Below are 12899 nucleotides of genomic sequence, written 5' to 3'. Positions count from 1 at the left end.
GTAGTCAATGTAACATTAGAAAAGCTTAGTATTTATAAAGTTGAAGCCCCAAATTAACCCAGAGGACACAATATCCCTAAAGTAAGAAGTAGATGCTCTGGGACCCGCACTGTAGTGCAGTGGGTTAAGCTGCAGCTTGCAATGCTGTCATCTAATATCAGAGTGCTGGTCTGAATTCCAGCTGCTTCACTTCCAATCCAGCTTTCTGCTAATGTGCCTGCAAGGCAGCAGGTGATGGCACAAGTGCTTGGACCCCTATACCCACATGGGAGACCTGGTTGGTGTTCCTGGCACCTAGCTTTGGCCTGGCTCAGCCCTAGCTGCTGTGGGCATTTGGGGAGTGAGCCAGCAAATGGAAGAGAGCTCTCTCGCCCTCTCTGTTGCTTTCAAGTAAATTAGTTTTGTTTGTTTGTTTGTTTGTTTTTTTAAATAAAGAAGTGGCTCGGCAATTCCTTATGCACCCACACTGTTCCCCAATGCCTTGCTTTCCTTTCTCACTGTACCAGACCAAGGGAAGGTAGGTTGCCCAGCAGGGGACACAAATGGTGACTAATACAACAGGATTCTTTACGATTTTGCCAAGTGGAACTTAAAAATATAGAGAAAATGTGGTTGGCATTGAGAGGAGGGGAAAATTCTCCACAGGGAAGTAGGGGCCAATGGCAGAATCATGTAACAGGTGGAAACCCAGCCTTGTGAGTCTCCAAACTGAGCAGCTGAGGGACTGTGCAAAAAATCTGGTTTCAGAGATAGATCCCATGACTTCTGTCTCTGTGAGACATGGCTGTGTTTTAATTTCTGTTCTAGGATTTCTGTGGAATTTTTATCTCCTATTGACACATGCAGCCTATAATAACTCATTGCTTAGGAGAGTGTAAATTAGCTCCTATTGTTAAAACACACATACGGTAGTCCTTCCTTACACCTGGAGCATATGTTCCAAGACCACCAGTGGATGCCTGAAACTACAGCTAATATCAAACTTTATGTACACTATATTTTTCCCATACATACTTAATTTATAAATCACAGTAAGAAGTTAAGAGTAACTAATGATCAAACAGAATAACAATATAACACAAGTTATGTGGTCTCTCTAAAAATATCCTGTTGTTCCGTGCCACCCTTTTTGTGATGTGAGATGATACAATGCTTATGTGATGAAATGAAGCGAGGTGAATGACTGAGCACTTATACATTGTGGCTGTAACTTATGCAGTTTGAGATGTGACAGTAAAAGTAGCACAGATTTCTTTTTCCATCTTCACAGTTTCACAGAAGACCCGTCCTTCTAACTATAGGTCTTTGCAACTTCAGCAGTTTTTTTTCTTAAGTCAAGAACTTTCACCTTTTCTCTTGAAGGAATACTGTACAGCTTCTCTTTGGTGTAATCTGAATTGCCAGCCGGCTGTGATACCTCAACAGTCCATCTGATAACTTAGACAGCTACCAAGTGACTAATGGGCAGCTGGCAGGTACTGTGTGGATACGGTCACATTCTCACTGGAATGGCGTAGCAGTCTGAGAGTTCATCGCACTTCTCAGCCAGTGCATTTGAAAACTTACCAACTGTTTATTTTTGGAAGATTTCATTTAGTATTTCTACACTGTGTTGACTGCAGGTAACTGAAACTTCAGAAAGCAAAGGCAGATAACTCAGCTGCCAATGTGCTTTACCTGTCAAGAAAAGCGAAGAATGACCCCAAAGGTGATCAGCCATCCTCAAGGCTTTCCCTCTCGCGAGACCCCAGGGCAAGGCTACTTCCTCTCTTGAGTGTCAGAGGACACGGTCCTTGGTGAGAGCTAGAGAGACTGCAGAGCAGAATTTACCAACAGAGATTTCACTGTAAGATGGGGAGGGGCACAAGGACCAGGCCATTCTGTTGGGTGTTTCCCAAAGTGGATTTTATCTAAAAAATCTTTTATTTTAAGCTTTATTAGGGCCAGCGCTGTGGCATAGCAGGTAAAGCTGCTGTCTGCAGTGCCAGCATCCCATCTGGGTGCCAGTTCGAGTTCCAACTGCTCCACTTCCAATCCAGCTCTCCGCTATGGCCTGGGAAAACGGTAGAAGATGGCCCAAGTCCTTGGGCCCCTGCACCCATGTGGGAGACCCGAAAGAAGCTCCTGGCTCCTGGCTTCCCATCAGCTCAGCTCCAGCCATTGTGGCCAACTGGGGAGTGAACCAGCGTGAACCAGCAGACTTTTCTCTCTCTCTCTTCCTCTCCTTTTTTTTTTTTTTTTTTTAAGATTTATTTATTTGAAAGGCAGAGTTACAGAGAAGCAGAGGCAGAGAGAGAGAGAGAGAAAGAGAGAGAGAGAGAGAGAGAGAGAGAGAGAGAGAGAGAGGTCTTCCATTCGCTGGTTCACTCCCCATATGGCTGAAATGGATGGAGCTGGGCAGATCTGAAGCCAGGAGCTAGGAGCTTCCTCTGGGTCTTCCAAGCGGGTGCAGGGGCCCAAGAACTTGGGCCACCTTCTACTGCTTTCCCAGGCCATAGCGGAGAGCTGGATTGGAAGTGGAGCAGTTGGAACTCGAACTGGCGCCCAGATGGGATGCTGGCACTGCAGACAGCAGCTTTACCTGCTATGCCACAGCGCTGGCCCTAATAAAGCTTAAAATATATATGGGATGCCAGTGCGATAGGCAGTGGCTTAATCCATTACACCACAACAGTGGCCCCTAAACAGTCTCTTGCCTGGTGTACGTACATGGCTGTCAGCATTCTGAGAGCAAACAGCCGAAGGGGTTAGGAGGAGGTCTTATTCAGTATATAGATTCTTCACCTATTTTTTTGCTTTGCCTGGAGTCTCTGAATATGGCAGCTCTGTAGTTCAAATTCTCTACTGACTAAACCCTCTATCTCTTGGCTACTTGGCATAGGCATGATGACCTGATCCAAAGTCTATTCTGTACAATTTTCAATTCCCTGGCCTTTCTTTCACGCCCTCGCATTGATGAAGTACCCCAACTTAGCCCCAGAACTATCAGTTGTTTTACTTCAATTGGCACTGCCCTCTGCATTTCCGGCCCCTTTCTTTCCAGCAGGAACATGCCAACATCTCTCATCCACTGTTGTTATTCTCCCACTCCTTTAGTCCCTGTGGGTTTTTGCATTTTCTCATTTCAGCCTGCTTTCCTAGGAAAACGGTTAATCTATCACATTGAATCAAAAGCTACTTTGTAGCATACTAGCTCCCAAAATAATGAATTTTTAAAAATCAATGTTGCAGTTATAGTTAAGTGACAAAAAATGTTCATGATATATTTATTTTCAATACCTTTGGTTTTTCTGATCAGAAAAGTAATGTGTGCTCATTTTATAATAATCAAAATAATACTAAATATGTATGCAAAAGCCTCACGGTTCTGCCAGAAGGAGCCACAGGTTGATATTCCTCTTTCCTATGTTAAGATATTCTATATTTGTAAAACAAACACATGATAGGGAAAAAACAGAAAGGCAACTCTAGTCAGTGACATTAGTGATGATTTTTTCCCATTCTGTTCATCTGTATTTTGTAGTGTGCATAAACACCTAATTATTTATCAACTTTTATTTGAAAAAAATTGCAATTTTTGTCTTAAAATATCGGATATTTTATGTGTAATCACATTCAAATGTGCCTTTTTACAACTTTTTCATTTAAAACAAAATTCTCTCAGAAGAAAATAAAAAGTTCTCTAATGCCAATAATTAAGAGACTTTTAAAAGTAGTGGCCAATATAATTTACCTAAAGTTTCTAACAATTGTATCATCTGTGTTAAGCCAAACAAGAGCTTAAGCTTGAAGAACATCGCAGATGAAATTTTTAAAAGACTTTTTTATTAATGCAAAGATAACAGATTTTCTGCATTCCATAAGTACAGTTCCAAAAAGACTACCACACTACCCTCACTCTCCTCTCTAACTTTTCCTTTGAACACCATTCACCAGCTGGTCCAGAAATCGCCAGCCAGGAAGTCTTGGGCGGGTTTCCAGACTCCGGAGGAGGTGGTACTCTCCCAGCGCTCCGAGATTCTTGTCCACCCTCTGGGATTCAGAACGCTGGACTTCTACAGCAAAGTTACTAATTAATCCACATAAGGCTAGATGACTAGCCCAAGAGAACGGAATGAACTTTACATTGTCTACCGATTGTTTATAATACCCTCAATCAACAAATCAATACCTGTGCTTTCTACAGGAAATTCAAAGGCTGCCATAAACGATCCGACATTGATACTTCTACCCCAATGCCCTACTGCTAACGCAAACCCAGCGACCACTCGTTTTTAAGGGTAATCACTCAATAACTGGCTATCAACCTGCTCCCCAGCCACAGCACAGGCCCATCCGATTTCCAGTGAACCGGGACGGTGACCCCCAAGAGGAAAGGCCTCTCCACCGCCTATCAGCCTCTCGGCGGTTCGCCATCCAGCGAGGCCTCCCGCTGCAGGCGGCCGACCCTCCCTCCTCCGCCTCAGTCCTCGGAGGAAACATGTCACACCCGCGTACCACAGAGCTCCACGCGCACCCAACCGCACGCCGTGGGACACTGCCCCACTCCGCCCAGTCCGGCGACCCGCGCCACCCGCAAGGGCGTGGAGGAGACGCGCCGGCAGGACGCCTATGCGCACGCGCACGCCGCGGAGCCGCGGGCCAATCGGAGCGTGCCTCCGCCCCGCGCCCCCTGAGCACGGCGGCGGGCGCGCGTGCGAACACAATAGGCCGCGCGCCGACGTGCCGTCGTCACCGAAGGCCCGGCCGTGCCGGGGGGCGGCTTCCGGGCCCCGCCCGTGAGAGCGCGAACGGGCGGCGGCAAGTGCTGCTCTCCGTTTCTGAGACGAAACCTGCCGCTTCTGCCTTGCCGCGGCGCAGCTCGGGGTAGACACGTGAGCGATGGCTGCGCGAGAGGAAAGAGGAGGTGGTTTTCTCGGGCCGTCCGTGGCCCCGAGCTCCCCGTGGGCGCGCGAGTTCCCGGGCGCTCGGGCCGCTCTCCTCAGCTCGCCGCCTCCCGGGCGGGGTTGTCGCCCCGAGCCGATTTCCTCCTGCACACTGGCAGTGCTTTTGTATTTTCTTATTGCGCTAATACTGCCTTTTTTTTATGCCATGTCTTCGTAGGAGTAACAGTCCAATAGTACACAAAGGAATATAACAGCATAGCAGGGATAATATTGCCATATAAATTTAGTTTCCGTAAACACATGGAAGGGTGCTCTTTTAAATAGAAAAATACGACCATGTTATGATCTCCCAACAACGTTCCAGGTAAATTAAAATAGATTACATAATCATTTGTTCAATCAAATCCTAAATTGTTCCACTTTAAAGGCATTTACGGTTTTCAAGCATGAATATACTGATAGATAAATCTGTACATCTCTGGTTATTGCCTTAATAGAAATTCATAGAAATGTAATCACTGGATCAAAGAGGAATGCACATTTTTTAGATTCTGAATGATGTCACCAGACTTCGTGAAAATGTATTTAGTACCTTGCCACAAACGGAGTAGGAGAGTGCGGTGTCTGCATTGCCTTGCTGATTTGTGTGTTGTCAGTTTTTGAGTTGCCTTTATCATCTCTTAAAAATAATACATAGAAATAAAAATGCTGTTTTAATTTGCATTGTGTTAGATAAGTATAAAAACATCTTTTGTACGTTTATTTGTTAGCTCTACTTTTATGAATTGCTGGTTCATGACTTCTGCATATTTTAATCAAACTATTAATTTTTTAAATTACAAAGGTTTTTTTTTCCCCTTTCTTTTGTTAAAGATTTAAGCAAAGTTACAGGGAGGCAGAGGCAGAGAGAGAGAAAGACTTCCATCCTCTGGTTCACTCTCCAAATGGCTGCAAAGGCTGAAGCTGGGCCAATCTGAAGCCAGGAGCCGGGAGCCTCCTCTGGGTCTCCTATGTGGGTGCATGGGCCCAAGGATTGGGCCATCTTCTACTGCTTTCCCAGGCCACAGCGGAGAGCTGGATAGGAAGTGGAGCAGCCAGGATTTGAACCAGCGCCTGTATGGGACGTCAGCACTGCAGGTAGCGGCTTTACTCACTATGCCACAGCACTAACCCTCCCCCCCTCCCCTTTTTTTTCTTTAAGAAAAGATATATTCATTTGAAAAACAGAGCGACAGGGATATCTTTAATCCTCTGGTTCACTCCCCAAATCCTCAGAACATCAAGGCTAGGCGACTGGAGTCAGGAGCCAGGAACTCCATCCCAGACACACACTGATCAGCATATTCTGCCTCGAAGTCACCTTAGCGGGAAGTTGGATGAAAGGGTGGAGTAGCTGAGACTGGAACCAGGCACACCTACATGGGATGCAGGTAGCCCAAATGGTGGCCCAACCCACTGTGCCACAGTGCCTGCCCCTACAAGTATTTTTCATGTATTAGAAATACTAACTTTTTTTTCCTGAAATATTTTTCTTGGCTTTTAATTTTTTAATTTATTTTTTTAAAAATTTAAAAGAAACAGTTCCCATCCACTGGTTCACTGCTCTTCTGCCCAGAATAGCTAAGCAGAAACAAGGAATTGCACCTGGGTGTCAGGAACCCAATTACTTGAGCCATCACAATTGCCTCACTAGGTCTGCATGGTGGGAAGCTGGATTGGGCCGTGGAGTTGGAAATCAAAACCAAGTACTCTAATGAGGGACAAGGGCATTTTAACTGCTAGGGTAAATGCTTGCTCTGTGTTTTGTTTCTTTACTTTCGTCATTTAATAGAGTCTATCATGTTTATTTACTGAGGAAGCTTTCTATTTTTATGTAGGTAAGTCTTTTCTGGCTTTGATGTCATGCTTGTGTATTCTAGCATTTTACTACACATATTTTCAATCTTTTCTGAAGTTTATTTATAAGGAGCAAGGGAAGAATCCAATATGGTGGTTTTGCTTTCTAAATAACTTGCTTGTTGCCTCCTATCATTTATCTTTCCTACTGATTTAAAGTGGTACCTTTATAAAATACTAAGTTGCCATATGTACTTAATTTTTAGTCCATTGATGTTTTTGTTATTGGATAGTGATACTGTATTAATGTATCTTTAAATTATTTTAAAATTTCTGATGGGGTGAAATTTCCTCCTTAGTAGTTTTCTTTAAGAATAGTCTCTTGGGAAAGGCGCTGTGTCACAGCGGGTTAAAACCCTGGCCTGAAGCGCCGACATCCCATGTGGGCACCAGTTCAAGACCTGGCTGCTCCACTTCCAATCCAGCTCTCTGCTGTGGCCTGGGAAAGCAGAGGAGGATGGCTCAGGTCCTTGGGCCCCTGCACCCACGTGGGAGACCCGGAAGAATCTCCTGGCTCCTGGCTTCGGATTGGCCCAGCTTCTGCCGTTGCAGCCAGTTGTGGCCTCTCTTCTCTGTATAACTCTGACTTTCAAATAAATAAATAAATCTGTAAAAAAGAAAAAAAGAAAAAAAAAAAAGAATTGTCTCTTTTGGGGCTGGCACTGTGGTGTAGTGGGTAAAGCTGCTGCCTGCAATGTTGGCATCCCATATGGGTACCAGTTCATGTCCTGGGTGCTCCACTTCCGATCCAGCTCTCTGCTATGGCCTAGGAAAGCAGTAGAAGGGCCCCTGCACCCATGTGGGAGACCCAGAAGAAGCTCCTGGCTCCTGGTTTCAGATTGGCTCATATCTGGCTGTTGCTGCCATCTGGGGAGAACCAGCGGATGGAAGACCTTTGTCTCTGTGTCTCTCTCTCCGTATGTAACTCTGCCTCTCAAATAAATAAACCAACCTTTTTTTTTTTTTTGAATTGTCTTTTTAGAGTACATTTGATATCTGTATGAGAAAATTTTTCAGTATAAAGGAGGTTTGAAAACATAATAATATGAAGCCTACCCAACCTAAAATCTAGAACATTACCAATAACTTGCATCAGTCTGAATGCTCCTCCCATTGTATTCCTGGCGCCCTCTTCAGAGATACATTATTTTGCCCATAGTAACTTTGAACTTTGTCAAGTTAAAAAGGAGTTGTGATTTTGACTAGGATTGCATTAATTATATAGGATGATTTAGGAGAAATTAATATCCATGGAAGTAATAAACATATAGTTTTTACTGAGGGCTTTATTTGTGTTAATTTCTTTAATCCATATAGCAACTCTATTACCATTCGCATTTTACAAATGAGGAAACTGAGGCATAGAAAATTGAAAAACTTGCCTGAGGTCAAGCAGCTAGTAAGTGGTAAAGTCAAAAGTCAAACACAGATGTTTTGGCTTCAGATCTGTACTAACAACCATGTGTGATACATTGCCTCTCCACAGTGTCGAATCTGTCATCTGTAATGGACATGCCAGTGGATCCCCCCCACCCCGCCCCCAGGCCCAGTCTGCATCCTTATCCTTTGTTCAAAACCAGATACCTATTTGGCAGAAAACCAATTCAAAATGATCCAGTCAGATTCTTTCTCCTAGAACTTTGCAATTAAATACCCTGAGTTTGTCTCTTGTCCAAAAAGTGAATGATACAAGGCCAAAACAGGGAGGCACACTTCATCCCTGCAGACAAGACAGAGAAAGGACGGGGACAGCTATCAGGAGATGCACAGACAGAAGCAGAATTAAGCCATGTGGCCAGAAGAGAGTGGTGGAGCAGCTGCCCAGAGTCCTGGGGCTTCTCCGGCGCCGCCTTACCTCTGCCGTGGCTCTGCTGCCCTGTCTGTTCTTGGGTATAAGGAACCTCTTCCTCTTTCTTCAAATAAACCCCTTTCAGTTTAAGCTCACCTGAATTACTTCTCTGTTTTCAAATCAAATACACCATCTAACAACATGTGGCTCTCTACCCCAATGTTAAAGCTTCTCTGTAGCATTTTCTTTAAAAATCCCGTGTATTTCCTCGTCACTCCTAAGAATATTTTAGATATTTCTTTGCTCCATACAATAGTAATGCCTGTTTGTCATTATTCCCTTTTCACCTTAAACTCCAAACATTCTACAGTGACCACTTGAGACTGCCAAATGTTGGTGGCTTGTAAATGTGACATATAGTCTTTGAAATGCAGTCCAAAGTCATATTTCCCACCAGATGTATTTTTTAGTTCTATACTTTCAATTGTTCTGGGGATGATTCATGTGAGTGTGATGGTGATTCATCTGATGGAAGTGAGCCACAGGATCCCAAAGTATAGAATTTCCCATAAACTGATTTAAAAAGAAAGTCATATATGAATAGGAACATTGAGTTGCCAATGCATTTAACTGATATTAAAATAAAGTGAAGAAAACTTTCATAAGACAAATTTTCAAATACAAAACAATAAAGCAATAGAGTGCATAATTTGGATGAATGTTTGGAGTACACTAGACAAAAAGAGGTTAAGAGAAGTTGGTATTTCACTCAACACAAGCACATAGTCTTTTATCCTTTCTTACCAGATGTGTGGCAGAACTCAGAATTCTTGGAATTTTAGGCAAAAATATAATATAACACCATATAATCTGTTACACTGGAGTAAGATTGGAGCAGCATCTTGTAATCAAACATTAATTTTCATACAAAAATACACACATATTAATCCTAGATGAAGCCTAGCAACATCCATACATCTGTTAAGCTCAGGTTTTGCTGCCAAATGAGTTTGCAGCAGCCCTAGGTTTCCAGAGAACTGAGGCTTTTGAAGTACAGACAGTGGTCTGTGGTGCAAGCCAGTCCAATCAGATGGCAACGGCTGGCCGGCTCTCGGGGTCCTCTGAAGAGCTTCAAAATCCTGGCTGCATTAGTCTTGTGATTGAGGTGTTTGGTCTGAAAACAATGAATATACTTCTGGAAAAACAAAACACAGATTTTGAGAGGTGAGGTTTCTTGTCAACTTGCATTCTTGACCTTTGTAGTCAGCCAGTATTTCAGTGAGGTGTTTCAGGTGAAAAGCGTTGCAATCAACACGGAAACTTCCAGAAACGCTTCCGCTAGAAGACTTTGTTGTATGTTTTTCTTAAACCTGTCAATACAGAAATCTGCTTTTATGTTTTCATTTTTTACTGCTAACACATTGGAGCAATTCCTTCTAGATATCCTGTGACTGTACTAGTGTTGTTTCCGTTGGGTCTTTTTAAGTGTCAGAATTCAGGAGCTCACTGTCATCACACAAAGTGGATGCCTCCTCTGTGTCACCTGTGCTCGGTGCCTAGGATACACTGTGGTGGGTGAGAACATTGAGAGCATCGCAGTGCCATGCCATGTCATAGTGCAGTGACAGGGTAAGCAGAGAATGCTATGGAACACCTTGTTCTGGGTGAGCTAAGGACTGGTGGTCACAAAGTCAGGCAGATGAAGGAAGGAGGGAAATAATGCAGTGTTCTAAGGCCGTGATTTTCAAAGTGTGGTTTGTGAACCGGCAGCATCAACATCACCAGGAAACTAACAGAAACACAAATTCTCTGGCCCTGCCCTGGACCTACTGAATCAAAAACTCTGGGGGTGGGAGCCCAGTAATCTGTGTTTTCATAAACTCAGTCATCCAGACAATTCTGATACATATTAAAGAACCACTGCTCAAAACAGCAAATATGGAAGAAAAAAAACCAGAGTAGGCAGTCTTGCCGTAAATGCCAAGGTGTTTGGTGGGAGTGGGATGGCGGTCATGAAAATGATAGATGAGGATCGAAAGGTGAGCATGTTTTTGGAGGACCCTAATGGTTATGTGAAAGAGTTAGGAGTTCATTCATTCAACAAGTACGTATTGAATGCCTGTATTACAGATATAGTGTACAAAATGGAATCCCAGGGCATGCATTTGGCCTAGTAGTTAAGATACTCACATCTCATTTGACTGTGGATGTGAGTTTACCCTCTGCTTCTGATCCATCTTCCTGCCGATACACACCCTGGGAGGCAGCAGGTGCTCAAGTACTTGGAGAGGTCTAGATTAGTGAGTTCTGGGCTCCTGGTTTTGGCCTGGATTAGCCTTGGATTTCAGGGGCATTTAGAAAGTGAACAGTCAAATGGAAGATCTCTCTTTTTGCCTTTCAGGTAAACCAACTTTTGAAAAAGACAACACTAAAAGATTAATCCTGTATAATTCTATCATATAATATTCCTGCAATTAAAAAAAAACTGTGGGGATGGAGAACAGGTTAGTGGAGCTGAGGTTGGAAGGAAGCGGATGTGGCTGTAAAAGGGCAGTATGAGGCGGCCTGTGCTGATGGAACTGTGAAAATGCTCCGTATCTTGACTATCAGTGTCAATCTGTGGTGTGTGTGTGTTTTTTTTAATTTATTTATTTGAAAGGCAGATTTACAGAGAAGCAGAGGCAAAGAGAGAGAGACGTCTTGTATCTGCTGGTTCACTCAACAAATGGCTGCAATGGCCAGAACTGAGGCGAACCCAGGCCAGGAGCCAGGAGCTTCCTCCGGGTCTCCCACGCGGGTGCAGGGCCCCAGGCACTTGGGCCATCTTCCACTGCCTTCCCAGGCCACAGCAGAAAGCTGGATCAGAAGTGAGCATCCAGGACTCAAACCAGTGCCCATATGGGATGCCAGCACTGCAGGCGGCGGCTTTACCCACTACAACATGGCACCGGCCGCTGTGGTGTTTTTTAATAGAAGAAGTGGACAAAGATAGCTGGATATGTGGACGTGGGAGGTGGTGGACTGTAGGTGGTATTTAAAGTCATGTGCTGTTTGAGAACACCAAGGAGTAAGTGACTGCAGATAGAGAAGAAGGCTGCGAAATGAGACCCAGGTGCTGCAAATTTTCAAGATTGGGAAAATAAATGGAAACTCAACAAATAAGAGAAGGAATGGCCACTGAGGACTGGGGAGAACAAGGAAGGGTGGAGCTTCACTTGGAGGTAGCAAGTAAAACGTGTTTCAGGAAGAAGGAACCAACAAATACAGCAAATGCTACTGACAGGTGGAAAAAGGTAAGAGCTGAGACTGGTCCTTTGCATTTTACTGTGTAGAAGTCGTTGGTGATTCTTAAAAAATATTTTATTTATTTATTTGAAAGGCAGAGTTACAGAGATAGAGAAGGAGAGAAAGAAAGCTTCCATCTGCTGGTTCACTTTCCAAATGGCCACAATGGCTGGAGCTGGGCCAGGCCAAAGCCAGGAGCCAGGAGATTTTTCTGGGTCTCCTATGTGGGTACAGGAGCCCAAACACTTGGTCTTTCCCAGGTGCATTGGTAGGGGGCTGGATGGGAAATGGAGCAGCTGGGACTCGAAACAGTGCATGTATGGGATACCAGTGCTGCAGACTTAAGTGTGGCTTAACCTGCTACACCACAGTGCCAGCCCCATCATTAGTGATTTTGATCAGTACAGTTTTGATGAAGCAGTGAGAAAAAAAACTGATTGGAGCAGATTCAGAAGACAGAGGAAAGAAAATGGAAATCAAATATAGAAAATTTTTAGAATATTTAAAATGTTTTTCATTTTATTTGAAAGGCTGACAGAGAGAGAGAGAAAGAGAAAGACTTCTATCTGCTGGTTCACTCCCCAGATGGCCACAACAGCCAGGAGCCCAGAACTCAATCTGGGTCTCCCATGTGGGTAGCAAGGACCTGAGTACTTGAGCCATCACCTGCTGTATCCCAGGATATGCATTTCAGGAAGCTGAGTTAGGAGCAGAGATGGGACTGGGATCCAGGCCCTCCAATATGGGTTGCTGGTATTCCAAGCAGTATTAACTGTAGAACCAAATGCCTGCCTGCTTTGGGAGAATTTGATCAGGGGAGGGAGGTGTAACGAGAAGAGGCAGTGTCTTTGTCCTAACAGCAGGGGAGGCTCAGTAAGGAACGACAAGTGTGAGAACTGTTTACAGCATGTGATGTGACTCTGTGAATGTGTCTTCGTCAGCCACTGCACGCCAGAGGGATTACACCAAACAGCATCTTAATTCTATGTGTCACGAGGCAACATTATTGAAAGCAGCTAACTCTTTAAAGAATACTGAATGTA

This window comes from Lepus europaeus, chromosome 13 (genome assembly GCF_033115175.1).
Source record: "Lepus europaeus isolate LE1 chromosome 13, mLepTim1.pri, whole genome shotgun sequence".
Lineage (NCBI taxonomy): Eukaryota > Metazoa > Chordata > Mammalia > Lagomorpha > Leporidae > Lepus > Lepus europaeus.
Note: the sequence above shows the minus strand (reverse complement) of the source record.